Source organism: Lygodium microphyllum, chromosome 28 (genome assembly GCF_053477565.2).
Source record: "Lygodium microphyllum isolate KBCC chromosome 28, Lygodium_microphyllum_v1.1.10, whole genome shotgun sequence".
Lineage (NCBI taxonomy): Eukaryota > Viridiplantae > Streptophyta > Polypodiopsida > Schizaeales > Lygodiaceae > Lygodium > Lygodium microphyllum.
The window spans coordinates 69255977-69276649 of record NC_141162.1 but is presented as its reverse complement, the minus strand read 5'-3'; the positions used below and the strand labels follow the sequence as shown (position 1 = coordinate 69276649).

Sequence of the window (20673 nt, the reverse complement as noted above, 5' to 3'; positions counted from 1 at the left end):
GGTATATATAAAGGTCTCTCTTCTATGGAAAGTGCTTTCCTATCGTATTGGAGCTACATGGACATGATTACTATTATCATTGGCTTGGATTTGGTCCATTTATCCTTGGTTTTGAGGACAAAACCATCTTAGGACGGGATGGTTTGTCATAAAAGAAATTACCTTAATACTTTGTAATTGGGAATCATGCTAATTCCATACCTTGAAATTTCCAGCCTTTGTAAATTCAGCCCTTGCCTATGTAAATGTGCCCTTAACTTTGGAGATGAGGAGTTAGGATAAAGAAGGCAAGAGGCTAAGAGAAGACATCTTTTGGTTCATTCAAAAATCTTACTATTTACTTTCTTGAAGTTAGCTTCCTTCTTGTTAGATGAAGCATCAGCCATGGCTATCATGTATTCTTTGGAATTCTCATCATCAATACATGGCAAGATATCTTCATGAAATAGTTCTTTGTTACTTTATGTTTAATTCAATTTAGTTATATTTCTTTTCCTGGTTGAATGCTTCATTACACTGACCTAGTCTAGATGTGTGACCACCTATCACTGTCCTTTGTGCCACCTCCTATGTAAGTTTAACCATAGATTAGAGAATAGTTAGAATCAATCTGGCAAAGTTCATATTAATTCTACTATATGTTAGCAAAGGCACACACCTTCTGTTGATGAAAACTGATGCATAAGCGTCTCTCCTTGCAGAAGTATTGCCATGTCTCCATGCACATATCAGTCCTCCTCTTGTTTGTCTTCACCATACAGTAGCGTTTGTTTATTTTTCATATTACAATAAGTGTTAGAATATACTAAAGAACTTGTTAGATTTCAATGTTTTGTTACTTTTATTGATTTTTTAACTTTGATCATTTGATAAATGTCTCATGTTTTTATGGTACTTGAAAATCATATTCGAACCGATTAGAGGGTATACCACCACCTCCTACTGGTGGTGGTTGGGGTGCACAGAGTTCCAATACTACACATGAACCCATTTACGATGATTTCTACTACGATGAGTCTTTTATATGCTGGTGCTTTTCACATGAGATGACTCATGGTACTTTTGAGTGGGCACCACCTCTTAACACAATATTAGTGAGTTTGGGAATCTCCCAATTCCCATTTTTTGAATACTAAAAAGGTGGCACCCAGATAACATGCCCATAAGTTTTTCAAAACCATATGATGTGACCTATCATTGGAAAGCACTTGAAAAATGGAATCTATTGTATAGAGCACTCGATTTGGAGTTATATTGTTCAAGTTATGACAAATCCAAATATTTGATCACTTGTCCCAAACTTATGGGAAATTCCCATATTCCCCAATATGGTGTTTCTTGAGGAGCGACATCGACCTATGGTATGTGATTGTTCTCCCTTAGTTTTATTATTGGTTATTTTATAAATCAAAGGCTCATATATAATGCAACCATATTATATATGTAGGTATATTCACTTGATGACGAGGATGACTTACTATTATGCAGCTCAAGGTTTCTTGGCATCCCCTACCTCTCCTGCTTTGGAGGCTGAGATGGGTGGAGATCATCCGTTGCCTACTCATTTGCATTCTCTAGTACAGACATATGATCAAAGACAATAGGGAGGATGGCAAAGAGGATCACTTCCTTTAGATGGAGTGGTTTTTAGCTTTTGGGGCAATCCCCACATGATTGCTCTATCTACCATCAGTGGAGCAGGACGAGGCTTCTTTATTGCACATGATTTGCATGTGCTATGCCCCCTCCTTCAAAGGTCACCCTTATGTCTTTTTGTGGATCTATATATAGATGGGGTCCATGGCATCAACTTACTCACTACATTAAGAGCATGAGTACTTATGGGTTATGTCTCAATGCAGCCTCTCTTTCTGATAGAGGGATTACACATGCAGAAGGACAAAGAATCTATGTTGATGAAAGACCTTACTCTCAAGGAAACATAGTAGGTTTAATCAATAGTAGTCGAGGGATGAGTGCAAGAACCAATTGCACGTTTGTGGAGTGTGATAATAGTTATGAACTAGGACATATGAGTGGGGATGTACAAAGATACATAGTTGTCAATGCTATTGGATCATTACATGCTGGTGATGAATTGCTAGTCAATTATGGATGGCGTAGACCTCCACAAGCACCCTTAACAGACGAGGGTTGAGAGCTTCATTGAATATAATTCCTAATGCTATTTTGGCCTCTTGTACCCTAACTCTACACTTTAATTTGCACCACATTCTCTATTGTCTCTAATTTAATCTGATAATTGTCTTTTATTGTCTCTAAATGTTTTATATCTATGATAATTATTGAATTTCATGCACATCTCTCTTTCCTTTTATATAGAAGCATGCTATTGATACAATCTTCTTTACCTTCAAATATGTAGATTCCAGATTATGACATCGATAATGTCACAAATCAACGTTCACATGACGTATCTCACATGTTACAATGCATGAGGATCCTACACAGGAGTGATCCTAATGTGTATGCAAGACTAAAGAAACAATATTCTAAGGACTTTAATGGGCATGATGATATCTTTGATAATGACAATGGCATGTTTGATTTTATTGAGGATTGGTATCAAAAGGATAGTGCAAGCAATATTCCTAACAACGAGAAGTATCTTCAAGAAGAAGCTCTAAAGTGTATCTATGCAGGAAGTCAACTGACATGACTAAGTGCAAGCTTACTTATTCTTAATCTTCAAAACCATTTTGGATGGTGTAATCTATCCATTTCAACACTTTTGAAGTATGTAATAATCTAACATATTTTTTTGTTACATTCTAAACATGTTTGCTTGTTATTGATCATATTTTTAATGAACTTGCAGGCTACTCTCTCAGAAGTTCTTGCCAACAAGCAATTCCCTTCCTACATCACATGATGAGGTGAAGAACATGATAAGTAGTATTGGACTTGACTATTCTTCTATAGAGGCATGTCCCAATGATTGTATTTTATATAGAGGTCAGTACGAGGACAATGTGATGTGTCCAAAATGTCAAATGCCTTGTTATAAAGAGGAGAAATATAAGGTCCCTAGAAAGGTATTGAGACATTTTCCCCTAGATCCGCGCATAAAACATACATTCCAAAGTCCCAAATTAGCTAAGTTTATGACATGGGGAGGGGAGCACAAGAGCAAAGATAGAGTAATACAAATTCCGTCAGATAGTCATGCATTTGAATATATTGATTTGTGATGGCTAGATTTTGCAAAAGAACCACACAATTTAAAGATGGGTGTAACATTAGATGGTGTGAATCTATTTCCAATGAAATCAAGTAAATGGTCTACATGACCAGTGGTAGTTATTAACTATAATCTACCCCCATATCTCAGCATTAAAAAAGAGTATTTAATGCTCTCACTCTTAATTCTAGGAAAATGACAAGTTAAAGACTTTGTTTATTTTGCCCCTCTCATCGACGATCTTCAAGATTTGTGGAGAGGGATTGATGTCATGGATATGTCCAGAAGCATCGGTCAAAGATAGTTCATTGTTTGTGGAATTTCAGCATGGACTATCCATGACTTTCCAGGATATGGTTTTTGCTCAGGTAAATGGTTTAAATATATATATTGTCTCATAATTTTGTATGATGTTCATTACGCTAATCACCTTTGTTATGTTTTCCATGCAGGGATATGTACCAAGGGTTATAAATATTATCCAATTTGTGGTGATTGGTTGAGATCGACTTATAGCAAAAACCTCAACAAAAATATATATCTTCGACATAGATGATTTTTATTTGAAGATCATTATCTACGAGACAGAAGGCAAGGCATACATTTTAATGGAAAGGTAGAAGAAGGGAGATTTCCATTACCAATGATGCTGAAGGATTGGTATCTAAAGTGGATTGTTGGACCCGTTATCAATCCGGAGTCAGAGATCATAAGCGGCAATGATGATGACATTGTGAAAAAGTGAGCAAGAGGAAAACGTGCTCTAGCTCAAAGTCCTTCAATGATATGGTATACTTTGGAATATTGGAAGGATTTGAAGATATGTCATCTTCTTGATCCTATGCATGTATTCTAGAACATTGGTCGTTCGTTATGGCAACACCTCGTTGGCTTGAAAGACATAGCGGCAACAAGAAATGACTTAAAGGATCAAAACTAAAAGCCCAATCTATGGCCACTTTATGATGAAACTCAACATGAGACAACCAATGAGCTTGCCGCCCCATGGGCGCTCATGATAGAAGAGCTGGAGACTATCAACAAGAAGATTCAGTCGATTCATACGCCTACAATATACGGAGCATCCTGTCGAAACATGTTCACTCTAGATGACAAGAGCTTGTCTGGTTTAAAAACACATGATTGGCACAATTTTGTAAAGGTAAATCTATCTAGATTTTTGTAAGTATTTATTTTCTTGCATGTTTTGTTGATCGGATTAATCATCTATGCAACATGTTCTACCCCTTGTTATTGATGGATGTACTACAAGAGAAGTACGAGATGTAATATATCACCTTGGATTGCTTGTAAGGTATTTATTGCTCGTTAATTTTTAGTAGAAAATTTTATTTGATATCATCTTAATTCAAAAATATCTCTAATATCGTCTTTCTTTCACTAATAGATGTATTACATCTAAAGAAATTTCCAAAGGGTCAATTCCACAAAAGAAGCATGAATGTATAGAGCTTCTTTGTTTAATGGAAAAGGAACTTCCAACCTCCTTTTATGATATCCAGGTTCATCTTCTAATCCATCTAGTGGATGAGATAGATCTTGCTGGTATTGTGAGCACTCGATGGATGTTTTGGGCCGAGAGATTTATGGGAGTATTGAAAGGTTATGTATATCAAAAAGCAAGACCAGAGGGTTCTATGGCGGAGGGATGGATGCTTGAAGGATGCATGTATTACATTTGTGAATACCTTGAGAAAACCAATTCTGAAGCTCCACGCGAATGGACAAATGAGTCGTATTCTACCATGTCAGTGTCCGATAAGGGAGTTCCTTTTCGACTTAAGGTCCAAGATAAATTGGATATTTCTACTTTCATTGTCTATAATAGCGAATGTATGCAACAATTCATTAATGAGTACAAGGAGGATGTTGCAAGCAAATGAGTTGGCAGACATAAAAAGAGAAGATCTAGACGTCATGCCCATGATGTAAATAATGACGAGGACGTACCTACTTTCATGGATTGGTTATACACCCATATGCAACAAGTGCTTAGTGATCATGAGCCAATCTCAAAGGAATAGAGAGAGTTTATGATCGGGTGTGAAAGGTAGGTAACTTGTTGGGTTTTGAAAACTTTGAACTAAACAAGTGGATTTTAATTTTTTAAATAACGGATAAAAGCGATTGACGACTTACGTCGACTTATATCTAGCTCAATATTCTTGTGTTATTGTCTCTTTCAAGCAATTATCATGTGCAAGTTCAAGAGACACAAATCTTGTCAATAGTGAGCTTGGTTACATGAGAACCATAGTCGACATTTATGAAGTATCATTTCGTATCTTCAAGCAGGTAAATAAAATCTCTCTTCATGCAACAATGACATGTAGATTTCTTGAAGCTATACACAATTCTAAAGTTTTGATTTGTGTGTTTTGATAGGTGGTTTTGAAGATGGATTGGTTTCGTGCCGAGTATAAAGGCAATAATGCCACAATGAAAAGATAACTGTCTAGATTTTGGTCGACTCCTCGAAGCTATTGCATGCAACAAAAGAGCCTTACATTCTACCAACTCATGTTGAACAAGCATTCTTGTACAAGAATACATATGCTCATCCATGGTGGCAAGTTGTGCATGTCCAACCTAGAGGTCAGGTTGACATTTGTTTGCTAGTGTTGATCCTGAGGAAGTGGATCAGGATGAATTTATTATGTCCTCGAATGTAGACACATCGATGTCAGAGAGGTGTAGAATTCTTCTTTCCAATCATGATGGCATTGTAGATGATGGGAACGACAACGATCTAGACTCTGACACTACAGACACCAAAGAGGAAGAAATAATGGATGTCAAGTCTATGGAGGAAATGAACGTGAACACCGATTTAATGACGGAGGAGTTTGAAGAAGTCAACAAGGATAATGAGGACTATCTGTCTTATGTGTCAACTCACAGATCATCAACCTATGTTTGATAATATTTAATCTCAAGATAATTCATTGTTGTGAAGTCAAGATTTTTATTCTTTTGAAACTTACTAACAAAGGTGGGTGGTGGGGAGTCTCATGGGTGATAGTCTCATATGGTTAGTATTGGTTTTCTTTCTCTAGCTATGTACAAGGTAATCTTAGCATCAAGTTCACTGAAAGAAAGTTTGTATCACGGTTTGATTACCCTCCTCTACCAAGGCTTCTATCTCACGTTTCAACCCCAGTATTAGCATCTCAACCTTCAATACCCGCAATCAAGCATTGTTTCCTGGATCGACTTGGCCTAGCAGTAGACCATCAAAGTTAGCAGTCTTCTATCATTCTTAGTAGTAGTTCCAACAACACCCTCAATGAGTACTCGCAGTACCCTTAGTTGTAGTATCCCCCACACTGCCCATTTGATGCTCCAGTCCTTCTCTTTCTCTCTCTATGACACTATGGTCACCTCAGCTTTGATGTATGGTCACCCCAGCTTTGATGTATGATGTAGTAGTATGGGCCCCATGCTTGTCAGCCGCCTCATGGTTGGCAGATTGAGAGACCACAAATATGTATGATCTCACGCTTGTTCTGCAGCAAACCATCAATACCACTATTCTACCTGACATTGGTATTAGAGCTCTCTGGTTATAACTTTTTGGTCTCATAGGTCATTTTGGCCTTTTGAAGACTTAAATATAGCATTTCATTTTGTTTCATTTCTCTCTCTCTTTCTCTCTCTAATTACCATGCATTGTCACGTCGATGACTCATGAGTTTGCACATTTGATTAAGCAACCACTTCCAACTCCATCCTGTCCCAAAATCCATGTCTAATATGTTGATGGCATATTTCTTGTCATCCTCAAGCTGATCCTTGCATTGCAAAATAAATTCAATTAGTAATTCAAAATAAAAAACAGTAATTCATATTCTTTATGTTAAATAGTACTTATTCCCATGGTACAGAAACTCGCTATAGATAAGATATGCAAAGGTCTCTCATTCGACATCTGAAGGTGATGTCGGCTCCAACCTGAAGGATAACCCCATCAGGCGTGATGTCGCATGTGATACCCAAGGTGCCAGTGCACATGCACATCGGTACTAGTGGGGGCACTGGTGGTGTCTTTCCAATCCATCGAGCTGGTGGTGTGCTACTTTGCCACTGACGCCTAGATGCAATACAAAGATATGATACATTGAGATGTGAGTTCTTAAAAACTACTTGATATTTATTCCGTAATCACCATAAAATATATACCTATGGGACTGATGGCCACTAGCCTGTGAATTAGGTGTTACGTGAGTAGGAGGAGGTACATAATGAGTAAGTCATTGATTCTCATGATGTGATGTACCTGGGAGTGGAGTCCTAAGCAAACAAAGACATCAAAAGGATATATATTAAGAATTCTATATGTAAAAGAAGGATGGCATTACAATTTTATCAATCGAGAAGCTTACCGATGCACTGTAGTGTGTGCATAAGAAAAATTATCCACTCTTTCTTGTGGCTCTGGGAGGATGTACCCTCTCCAGGACGTACGAGCATACTGAATCTCCCAAGAACCTTGATGGTGCTATCTAAACCGGCTTCATCCATCTCCACATAATCTGCCATTGCCTCTAACAATGTATCTCCAGAAAGTCCACAGTGCCTTGTAGCAAAGTCTTGATGATCGTCAACTTCACTTTATGGGTGTGGTCACTCATCGTATCTATATATTTAAAACAACTATATCTTAGACTAGAGATAAATTGTTAGAGGAGATCTCAATCTATCTAATTAGAAACATTGATCAAATAACTCCAAGCAAGATCATCCACATCTCCAAGCTACTTTCTGCAAGCGTAAAGCTTTGCACTTCGGTTGAGTTTTCCATAACAATTCCATTGCTTGCGACATGAAGGTAGAGATGGCCACTTTAGTCCAGGATATCAATGGAAAATAAAATTGTATGTAGGCCATAACAGTGGATTGGACAATGGTAAATGCAATCAATCAATTGGGAGTGGAAAATAAACTACAAAGAATAAAGATTTTGTTCACATCATAGCAAGAATCTATAGGTTACCCACTACATTTTTTGGCAAATGAAGTCTTCTTAGTGGTGGAGTAGTGTCTCTTGGACATTCTATCAATGCTACAAGAGTTCATATCATTATCAATCTCATCACATGTCTTGCCTTGAAGGACAAAAGGATTGGCATTGTTGCGATATGTAATGATGGGAAAGGCTCTTCATGCTAGAAAATATGATTTTTGAAATGAATATCAAAATCATAGAACAAGTGTATTTGATTATTTCCATGCAAGAGAAAGAGAGAGAGAGAATTGTGGATGCTATTGTTGTGATATGTAATGATGGGAAAGGCTCTTCATGCTAGAAAATATGATTTTTGGAATGAATATCAAAATCATGGAACATGTGTATTTTATTATTTCCATGCAAGAGAAAGAGAGAGAGAATTGTGGATGCTGACCTAATTATCTACTCCCTTGTCGAATGATCTCCCGCAGAGCTCCTAGCTTGTCAAATGAAGTTCCTTGTCCAATGATCTCATGCAGAATTGATCCCTTGTCGAATGATCTCCCGCAGTTAATACGAATTTATACTGTCACTTAAGTGATGCAAAGCAGTGTGTAAATGTCACTCTTTGCATTGCTTTTAAAATTCGCTTAAGCGATGCCAATGTTTGTCGTCGCTTATGCGATACCAAGTTTTTTTCAAAATTTTTTATGTCACCTATACGACGACAAAGTCGCCTATGCGACAGCCTCGTCATTGAATAAGTGACACTTGAATATTTTAACCCCCTTGCATAGCCCCCCAATGGCTAGTAGTGCATACAACCCTCTTGCAAGGACTCTCACAAGATGAAAAGAAGAAGACGAGAGGATATAAAATATTACTAGAAGTGAAATATCATTGCTTTCAAAATTATGCATGAAGGGTGATTTGTCAAAGTGTAACATGTTTACATGACCAAGAATATGCACTTGTCTCCAAATGAATGTATTTCCTAGCAGGCACATTGTAAGTCTTGAATTGATAATATATGCGATATTTTTTAAAAACTTAAATAAGTACTAATACCGAATTCTTGGTTGTAGATATATTTCCATCAACAAGTACTAAATGGCAACCTGTGGAGAGCTTAAGTGGAACCTTCCATGTGATTCATAAGGCATTTACAGTCATTATCTATGCTTATGAGACCGTTTGTTCTTTTAGTGAGAGAAGGGTTTTTATATATTATGCACAATATATGGTTTCCTCTAGAGACGGTACATATGGACATATTGATGCTTTTCGATTGCCAAGTCTTTTATTTTTAAATTGAGAGATTCATAATAAGGAAACAATGTATAGTTTTAAATTCAAAATATGTATAGTTTTAAGTTTAAAATATGTTCAAAATATGTCAATATATTTATTTAAAAGTCCATGATGACTAGAAGGATCTTATGAAGAATGCAATTGTTATGGTTTATAGCCTTACACATCTTTGTGGCATCAAAATAGTAAATTTACAAAGGACAAAGGTATCTTGGCTAAGTAGAAATTTTGTAGAAGAGGAACTAGATAACATTATATATGAAGGCTTTGTTGGAAATCTAAAGAGTATGGCCATAAGGGTGATACCATGAGGTGTATTGTATGCCCTCAATCCTTGTCTTTGCTTTATAACATTGTGCAAAAAATCTTGCTTTGGGCTTTAATTATAGGAGATACAAACTTAAACTAGGCATTTGGATTTCCTTGGATTCTAATACATATTGTATGCATTTCAAACTTAAGGTGCAAGTTATAACACATGAAGAAGAAAATTATGTAAATGTCACTTCCAATTGAAGTCTTAAGTATATAAGGGATACCTTAGAGCTACTAGACAAAACATCCCTTAGATATAAGTCCAAAGTCAATGGTAAAACAATTGGGAAAAGAGCTGAATACTCTTTCTCTTATATGAGTTGCTTACCTTTTACAATTATAAGTTTTGAGCCATAGATATGAAAATATTTATTATATTTACATAAGATAAAAATATTTTCATTGAATTAAGAGTTACAAAATTGAAGTGAAAATATACAAGGATGCAAAATAACAATGGAGATTCCTCCTAGTTTCTGTTTGCATCTATTTATCTTCTTTTGGCATTGTAACTTTTTCGTCACTTCTACAAAGTTGAGATTCCTCCTAGTTTCTATTTGCATCTATTTGTCTTCTTTTGGCATTATAACTTCTTCATTGATTTCTGTAAAGATATCGTCTCCTTATAGTGGCTTTTTTCTTTAGTTAGTGAAAGAATTTGACTTTGATAGGGGCCCTTTTCTCTTCAGAGGCTAAAGAAGAGATGGATGAGACTCCATAGGAGAAAGTGTTGGAATTCCTTTCTTTTTGGAGTTCACCTTATTAGTCTTTCCACATGACTTTCCCTTTCCCTTACTTTTCATTAAAGGGTTTTCTAGAGAGGAATCAGGATTGATTGGTGTGATTGCCCTATCCAAAATCAACTCAATATATCACTCCCTTATCCACCACATATATCAATCGGGGTAATCTTAGTGCTATGAGAAAAAATGTAACAAGTTGAAAAACTAATATGTGTATTACTTTGCAAGGGTACTTCTTGTTAGAGAAAGCTATATGGTTTTTGAGGATCAATAATATCCTCATATGTGGTATTCAAAAAGGTAGCCGCGAGGCTATTAGCAGTGCAAATACAAACATGATACTAAAATAGACAATCAAATAACATAAGTAATTAGCCAAAAAAGCAAGAAGTATTCTATTCTATGCACATTTTTTCTTGGCCATGGATACCACTAAGAGAGTTCATGAGGATAATTTCTCTAGTGAGCATATCAATATATATGAGGATATTAATGTTCTCTACAAAATGAAATGTTAATAAGTAATAAATACAACAAATACACATATATTAACCCTTTGTAAAATTGCATACCTTTCGATGTAAGAAAAAAATGGTTACTTTGTGATTGAATCAAATGTTTTGAAAAATATTTCTATGTTTAAACCAGAACTCCAAAACAATTCCACTAATAATAGTGGATCAAAAATAAATATACTTTTAGAGATTTCTTGGTTGAGAAAAACAATCAATGCCCTAAAACCAATAGTAAAAACAAAGGAGTATTATTTGTAATGAATAGCACAATCATTCCATATACTAAAAATTTTGAGAGTCAAAATGTAGGACCTTATGTAACAAAAGACTTCAAAATCTGACAATTGAATATCCTTTTTAACAAGCATAGACTTGTCCTCAGGAGATATACTACAATAGTTCTCTTCCTCTTAGAAGTGCAAGAAACATTGACAACCATTTGCCCATACACCTCACCCATTCTCTTATAATTGATAGGGCCAAAGATATCGGTTTTTCTCTTGCAAAGTTCATCCTCAGATTTTATAACCTCTTGCGGTTTTTCTTGTTGGACAAAATTTTGTCGGGATGCTATCTTTGTTGGATATGGATGTGTCACCTCCTCGATATTTGGCCCTTTCACTCTCCTGGACAATTTTGGTAGAATGTGAGAGATCTTAATGGCTTTTTATTAGTGTAGTGGGTAAGGGCCTTAGTACCTTGTCGAACCTATACCTGATTTTGCTAACCATACTAAAATATTTGTTCATCAAGGTCATTCTATAAGCATTAGTAGCAACAATATAAGCATCATTCATAAGGTCAATAATAAAGTCTTCAGTTTCCTCTTGAAGACAAATAATGAATGTAAGCTACCATTTTTGTAACATGCCCACCTATAGACTGTCCAAGAATGTTTTAGCGGTCCATCAAGAAACGAATCTAAGCATCGCCGCCCAGCACTCTATGGAATGTTCTGAGGTTTTTCGCCTAGGTTTTCTTGAGTCCACCTTGCAACGGAACGTTCACGGCCAAACCCCCTAGGATCAACCTGAAATCAGGGTTCCTAGGGCCAAGGTCTCCTAACAATATTCTACTATTAGGTTTTGGACATCCTACTTTATGCAGAGATACCCACCAAAGCAGATCCATACCACACTTGGTTCAAAGAGAATGGGAAACGAGAGGGATGAACTGCTCCCTCTCTACCCATAGGGCATAGTCCCATTATGGTCCCCTAAAATGGCATGAATTGGGTTCTAACTTAATAATACCTACAATTGAATGGAGATAAATCCTTGTGAGATCCTCCCAGTTCTCTGGGACCACCCTGTCGTAGGACGGGCGCGTCGGGGATTCCATCCACCCACTTCCCTTGATAGCTTTAGTTTTCTAATTAGTTCCTACCACATTTATGTGCAACATTTAAAATCATATTCATTAATTAAGCCTTTTAGGGAACATGGTTTGTTCGTGTAATTTACAGCACAGACACGAAAATAAAACAAGTAGTCCTTTTGACAAACAAGTTCCTTAACTTATCTTCAAGTTAATCTTTGTCTCCTGCTCTTGCCCATATATGAGAATTATGTATCCCTTCTATCCAATAGAAGTGCCTGGTTCAAATCACATGGCACTATAATTTCCATCCTTTATCTAGAGTAGGATCTTCCAATGCCCTAGACATTGGGCTCACGGCAATCTACAACTCCATTCCGGACTCGGAAAGGGGTGTCCAGAGCTCCGCTGACCCCAAGTGACCTAGGAGTGAGACACACTTTCCGTGGTTGGCCTTTTCACCACTCGACCTTCGGCTCATGAATCGAGCAGTACCCTCTTTTGGGGTAATCTGCGGTGCGATCTTGGAGATGATCCACTCGTGCAAAATATCCTTCCTTAATTAATCCAATTAAGAATCAAGCATAGTCAAGGCAATCAGTCTAGCATCATCTTCCAGTAAAACATTCCTTTATTTCCCATGGCTACTTGTCATTACTGGCCTTTGCTATGCTTTTACTACCAAACACAAGTACTTGGAATATTTATCCAAATCACAATGCAACAAGTAGTTGATTGTAAAAAGCTAATTGTATTTTTCCCAAACAATACAAGAATAGATGCAATAATAATTCCATCGCATATTTGCTCTCCCCCTTGGGATCAAAGAGTGATTCTATGAAAAATTTACTTAATACTTGTATGCACAATTCTTAATGTCATTGTTTTTATGATTATGCTATTCATAACCCCTGACCGATTGCTCTATCAAACAATAAATAAGCCATGCGCAACTAAGTGCAGTTAACTTTCCTTGATACATGCATTTTGCAAACTCCATCTTTCAAATATGTGAGAAAAGGCTTATCCCTTCCCATGACCTATTCTCGTATATAAGAGCATGGGCATAATGTATCTCATGTGAGAATCAAAGCAAGCATCTATCAATTTAGAAATACTTTTTTTATGATGGTACCACAGTTGGATTGACAATGATGCCTTTGCTCGAAGCTTCGTTTTGCTAGTTGTAGGATTGCTATCCGCACGTGACGTTCTTCGCTTGGAGGCCATCGTCCACAAGTAGACTCAAGAGATTAAGAAGACGGAATAGATTCAAGATGGGAGAGAGTAAGAAAAGATGGCTAAGTTGAGGATTAAGATAGAGGGAATTGTGCAACCTCTCAAGGTAACTCTCTCTCTCTCTCTCTCTCTCTCTCTCTCTCTCTCTCTCTCTCTCTCTCTCTCTCTCTCTCTCTCTCTCTCTCTCTCTCTCTCTCTCTCTCTCTCTCTCTCTCTCTCTCTCTCTCTCTCTCTCTCTCTCTCTCTCTCTCTCAAGCTTTCTCCCACAATCTCTTAGAGCGGTATCATTCTCTCTACCTCTCTCTCGCAACCTTTCAGGGTATCCTTACGCTCCCTTGTGCCTCCCCATGCCTCATATTTATAATGAATTAGAGAAGAGGGGATCAGGCTGAGAATAAGAGTTCTTGGTGGAGGGACTCTTGGAAAACTCAATGATTTGATGCTTAACTCATAAATCTAATGGTTCCATTGGCTCCAAAAGGGGGATAAAACGCTAAGACACACTTGATTGGAAAGCTTTCAGATCACTCCTTTCTCTCCACATTCGAAGTGTTGTCTATTGCCTATAAACTACGATCGCGGCGTGCGCGATTTCGCCAACCACTCTCTTTATCTTTTTTCTTTTTATAAAATCTCCAAAACTAAGTAGAACATCACTTGTCTTTTCTTTTAAACGACATCTAGTTCTATCTTTTTAGGATAATATCTAAAATATACTAGTTTTTTTTCCCAAAAATCTAATTTCTTTGGACCATCCATATTATATACATTAACATTAATGATTAGTATGGCTCATAACTCTCGTTCACGTTGTAACTTCCGTGAAGGGTGGCTATGGTTCTTGTTAATCTGATGAAAATATCGGATTTATGACTCTCAATTTTTATTTAATTAAAATATTTTTCATTAAATAAAAAATATTAGTCATTAATGTTAGTTAGTTTTTACCTAAGTTAGTCTTTAGTTAGTAATCTTGCTAACTTATTTATTGACTAACTAACTTTCAAACTAACCAACTAACTTTTATTGCCTGGAAATATTACATCCTCCTCCCCTTAGAGAAACCGAGATGTCCTCATCTCAAGAGAAATCGAGGTGTCCTCATCCCAAGAGAACTAACTTTTATTGCTTTAATGGGGCTTAGGGCCTGTGGGTTAGGATCCGCCATGCATCAACTACGCTACTTTTAATGGTTCAAGTAGTGCACTCATATTATTCGGATTAACCATAGGTACAAAAGTAGGATTTATTCTCAATTGTGTTACATGTCGATTAAGCTTCTAGGATTTTTAGTCATCCTGATAAGGTGTAGTGGGTTCTAGGTCTTCTTCATCATATGATTTGCCTATATATCCAAAGACTACACTTGTGTAGCTTCGTTTTCTTGGAGGCCCAATGTCTTCAGGACTTAAGTCATGACTTAAGTTAAGGCAATCTGCTTGGACATGTCCTAGCTCATTGCAATGGAAGCATTGATGGTAGGGATATTTCCTTCGGATGTCCCCTATCTCTCTGCATGTATGGCATCTCTTACCCTAATCTCAGGAGTCATTTTTGTTACAATTACTGGATTTAACTTCTTGGACGATTGGATTCACTTGGAGTAATGCATCTTGCAAGTCCATTGGATGCATTGCTTCAAGACGGTGGTTCAGAGGAGTGATAAGGCCATGGTAAAACTTGGATACTTGCTACGCAATATCCATAGGCGGTGAGTATTTTAGTAGGGTTACAAACTTTGAGTGGTAAGCTTCCAAGGTTGATTCCAGCTGCTTGAGCTTGAAAAATTCATTCATCCTCAAAGTCTGGTAGGTTGGCGGAAGGTATCATCTGCGTACAACATCTTTTAACTAAGCCCAAGTGACAAGGGCTTCAAAAACACATTGATCTTTGCACCACTGCTTCCACCATAACCGAGCTTGGCCAACTAGCTTAAGTTTGACTATCATTGCTTGATTGGTAGCAGCAGTTCCTAAAGTAGAGAAATAATCATCCATCAACTCAATCCATATCTGTGCCTCTGCTACAATGTCTATCCCTTTTCCACCAAACTCGGGTGCCTTAAGCTGCTTGAGAATGAATTTATTCTCTTGCATGTCAACATTCATGGGTGCAAAAGCTGCTTGACAATCAAGCCATACCATTTAGGTTATTCTGTTTAGGATATGTCTATGAACCATGCATTAATCAATCACGTATCATTACAAAGTTTCACTCTAATACCAATTGTAACGTGCCTGCCAATCGACTGTGTCCAAGTATGTTTTAGCGGTCAATCGAGAAGCGAATCTAAGCATTACTGCCCAACACTCCAGGGAATGTTTTTGGGTTTGTCACCTAGGGTTTCTCGAGTCCGCCTTGCAACAGAACGTTCACAGCCAAACCTACTAGGATCGACGTGAAATCAGTGTTTCTAGGGCCAGGGTCTCCTAACAGTATTCTAGCATCGGGTTTTGGACATCCTACTTTACGCAGAGATACCCAATCCAAAGTAGATCCATATCACACTTGGTTCAAAGAGAATGGGAAATGAGAGGGATACACCGCTCAACCTCTCTGTCCGTAGGGCATAGTCCCATTCCGGTCCCCTAAAATGACATGAATCGAGTTCTAACTTAATAATAACTAAAGTTGAATGGTGATAATCCTTGTGAGAAGCCTCCCAGTTCTCTAGGACCACCCTACCATAGGATGGACCCATCGGGGATTCCATCCATCCGTTTCCCTTGATAGCTTTAGTTTTCTAATTAGGTCCTACCACATTTATATGCGACATTTAAAATCAGCTTCATTAATTAAGCCTTTTAGGGAACATGGTTCGTTCATGCAATTTACAGCATAAACACGAAAACAAAACAAGCAGTCCTTTTGACAAACAAGTCCATTAACTTATCTTCAAGTTAATATTTGTCTCCCGTCCATACAGGAGAATTATGTATCCCTTCTGTTGAACAAAAGTACCCTGTCCAAATCACATGGCACCAGAATTTCTATCCTTTATCTAGAATGGGATCGTTCAACGCCCTATACGTTGAGCTCACAGCACTCTACAACTCTGTTCCCAACAAGACAAGGGGTGTCCAGAGCTCCACTGACCCCAAGCGACCTAGAAGGGAGACATACTTTCCTTGGTTTGCCTTTTCACCACCCGACCTTTGGCCCGTGAATCGAGCAGTGCCCTCTACGGGTAATCCGCGGTGCGATCTTGGAGATGATCCACCCGTGCAAAATATCCTTTCGTAATTAATCCAATTAAGCATTAAGCACAATCAAGGCAATCAGTCTAGTATCATCTTCCAGTAAAACATTTCTTTATTCCCCATGGCTACTTGTCATTACTGACCTTTGCCATGCTTTTACCATCAAACATAAGCACTTGGAATATTTATCTAAATCACAATGCAACAGTCAATTGATTGTAAAAAGCATTTAGGGTATTGCTCAATCAATCCAACAAAACTAATTGTATTTTTCCCAAACAATACAAGAATAGATGCGATAATAATTCTATCGCATATTTGCTCTCTCCCCCTTGGGATCAAAGAGCGATTCTATGCAAAATTTACTTAATACTTATATGTACAATTCTTAATGTCATTCTTTTTATGATTATGCTATTCATAACCCGTGACCGATTGCTCTAACAACGAATAAGCCATATGCAACTAAGTGCAGTTAACTTCCCTTGATACATGCATTTTTCATACTCCATCTTTCCAATATGTGAGAAGAGGTTTATCCCTTCCCATGACCTATTCTCGTACATTAGAGTATGGGCCTAATGTATCTCATGTGAGAATCAAAGCAAGTATCTATCAATTTAGAAATACTTTACTTACGACGGTACCATAGTTGGATTGACACTGATACCTTTGCCCGAAGCTTCATTGCTGGTTGTAGGATTGCCATCCGCACGCGACATTCTTCGCTTGGAGGCCACCCTCTGCAAGTAGACTCAAGAGATTAAGAAGGCGGAATAGATTCAAGATGGGAGAATGTAAGAGAAGATGGCTAAGTCTAGGATTGAGATAGAGGGAATTGTGCAACCTCTCGGGGTGACTCTTCTTTCTCTCTCTTTCTCTCTCTCAAGCTCTCTCTCACAATCTCTTGGAGGGGTAACCTTCTCTCTACCTCTCTCTCGTAGCCTCTCGGGGTCTCCTTATGCTCCCTTGTGCCTCTCCATGCCTCATATTTATCACGAATTAGAGAAGAGGGGATGAGGCTAAGAAGAAGAGTTCTTGGTCGAGGGACTCTTGGAAAACTCAGTGATCTGATGCTTAACTCATAAATTTGATGATTCCATTGGCTCCAAAAGGGGGGTAAATTCCAAAGACACTAGACACTTGGTTGGAAAGCTTTCAAATCGCTCCTCCTTTCTCTCCATATTCGAAGTGTTGTCTACTGCCTCTAGACTGCGCGATCATGGCGCATGTGATTTTTCCAATCACTCTCTTTATCTTTTTTCTTTTTATAAAATCTCCAAAAGTAACTAAAACATCACTTGTCTTTTCTTTTAAATGACATCTAGTTTTATCTTTTTAGGATAATATCTAAAATATACTAGTTTTTTGCCAAAAAATCTAATATCTTTGGACCATCCATATTATACACATTAATATTAATGATTAATATGGCTCATAACTCTCGTTCACATTGTAACTTTTGTGAAAGGTAGCTATGGTCCTTGTTAATCCGAGGAAAATATCAAATTTACAAATCTCGATTTTTATTTAATTAAAATATTTTAATTAAATAATATTGTTAGTTATTAATGTTAGTTAATTTTTACCTTAGTTAGTCTACAGTTACTAATCTTACTAACTTATTAATTGACTAACTAACTTTCGAACTAACCAACTAACTTTTATTGCATGGAAATATTATATTTTTGTTTGCATGCTAATTTCACTGGACACCCTTGATAATCTATCAAAAATGTCCTTGATAACTCTGATAAGAGTTGTCTTTGGAATGACATGCTATGTAGCTTCTGTGGCTTCCTCATCTCACTAAAACACTTCTGAACATAATAAAATCTAGACCTTCTCTTTCTCCTGGGCTTGGAAGGCTCTACTTCATGAGAAGCAGTGGGTCCACGTTGCTTTGTTTACTAAATAGGTGCTCTAGGGGAGGTTGGAAAGTTAGGAGTTGTAGAAGAGGAATGTCTAGCAAGATCACATGGTTGGTCATTAACAACATGGAGCTTGCCATGGGTAGGAGGAGAACACATAGTCTTTGCACTTGATTGCTTTGATTGCATGACAAGAGACTAAGGAAAACTAGGGGTAGGAGGGATCTCAAGAGGAAACACTTGTGGAACCACTGATGGCTTTGCCACTTCCTCACTATCCTTGCTGTCTATATAGACCTTTCTTACTCATTACTTTGTCCTTGCCATCACCTACTAGAAAATGACAGGTAGACCAATCAAAAAATACAAACCACACAGGGTAAGGTATGGCGCAAAAGACATATTCGCATTGTATTGTGGATTGTAGATACAATGCAAGAGGAGGGACCCATGATCCTATAAAAGGCATATTTCCACCATATCGTGGTTTGGAGAGTCGTGAATCATGGACTACATATACGGCATGGAGGATGGAACTATGATCTTGCAAAAGACCTATTCATGCCATATCGTGGACTACAGATACATCGTGAGACATCTTGCAAAAGACCTATTCATGTCGTATCATGGATTGGAGATATGACATGAGAGGAGGAAAGCACGATCCTGCAAAAGACTTATTTGTGTCGTATCGTGGACTGTAGATACGGCACGAGAGGAGGGAATTGCAATCCTGCAAAAGACCTATTCAAGTGGTATCATGGACTACAAATACGATGCAAGAATCGATGACACAGTGATGTGGTTCAAGTCCTATTCACACTATATTGTGACTGCAAACATGAAAAAGAAAATGCAAGAAAGACATGATCCTCGTTGTTCTTACCTTTGAATTAGTTTCTCTCACTCAATATTGTGGAAAGACTTGGTATAAGCCTTGTAGGAGGTGGTCTCACTTTGTATCTTGAGGAGCCGATACGATGCGATGGTGAAGCATCAATAGTAAGAGGTCTCCTCGCTCCGTATCATTTACCAGCAAAAAAGATGTGCAAAAGCAAAGCAGATACAACACAAAAGGCATGAGAGGCAATCTAGGAGGGTTTGTTGTTTGAATCGTATTATGGATGTCTAAAATGAGCAACAGAAGCCAAGATCGATCTTATATACTTGTGTGGCTCATGACACATGGCACTGTATTATTGGCTAGGGTTTGCCATGGGTATCCATGTGGTAAATCCCTCTCGTTGTCTATAAACACGTGTTACAAGGCATAATTTGACTTTTTACCAAACTTTGGACTCGAATTGTTTTACTACTCTTAAGCTATTTTCGAGTTCCTTGTGTTATTTGGGATGCAATTTCATTTTAATTGTTGTGGGAATCACGATACGAAGCAAGAAGTGTTGTTCGTCAGCAATTGAGTTTGTTTTCGTACCATATTAGCACTCAATGATACAAAGCAAGCAGACATTCTCCGTGTCGTCAGCTTTATCTATTCATGCCATATCATGCATCCTTTGATGTTTGAACCAAAAGATTTTGTAGGCTCCCAAGATGTGGTCACTCCAAAGAGGAAAAGAAGAAGATTGTCTTCAGGGTCAAGGGATTCTTATTGTCTTGCCTTTTCTCCTGAAATTCCCACTACTTCTTCTCCTTGCTCAGCAGTAAGTGTGAGAATGCCTAGGAAGTCTCTAGTCAAAGGTAAGTCACCATTCAGGGTTTCTAGATTGTCTCAAATCACAGAGATTTCTCCCTTAGAAAGACTCCTAGACTTTCTTCTTTAGAATGGCATACAGTTATCTTACTATGGAATTGCAAAGGATATTTTCAATCCTGATTGGGATATTGACAATGTCTTGAATTCTTGCAATAAATAAATAAATTATGGAGGAGTTTGCTGAGTTTGAAGCTCTTGCATTTCCTGTGGTTGAAAATGATGCAAAGGAATATGTTCATATACCTATTGGGAGCTCACCTTCAGAGATATGAGC

The 20673-nt window shown here is 37.6% G+C and overlaps 2 pseudogenes; one reads left to right on the top strand and one right to left on the bottom strand.

The window, feature by feature from the left end:
• The first annotated feature begins 1535 nt into the window (after positions 1-1535).
• LOC148011575 (uncharacterized) lies at positions 1536-2158 on the top strand (annotated as a pseudogene).
• Positions 2159-6882: 4724 nt separating this feature from the next.
• LOC148011574 (uncharacterized) lies at positions 6883-7854 on the bottom strand (annotated as a pseudogene).
• Positions 7855-20673: the final 12819 nt, after the last annotated feature.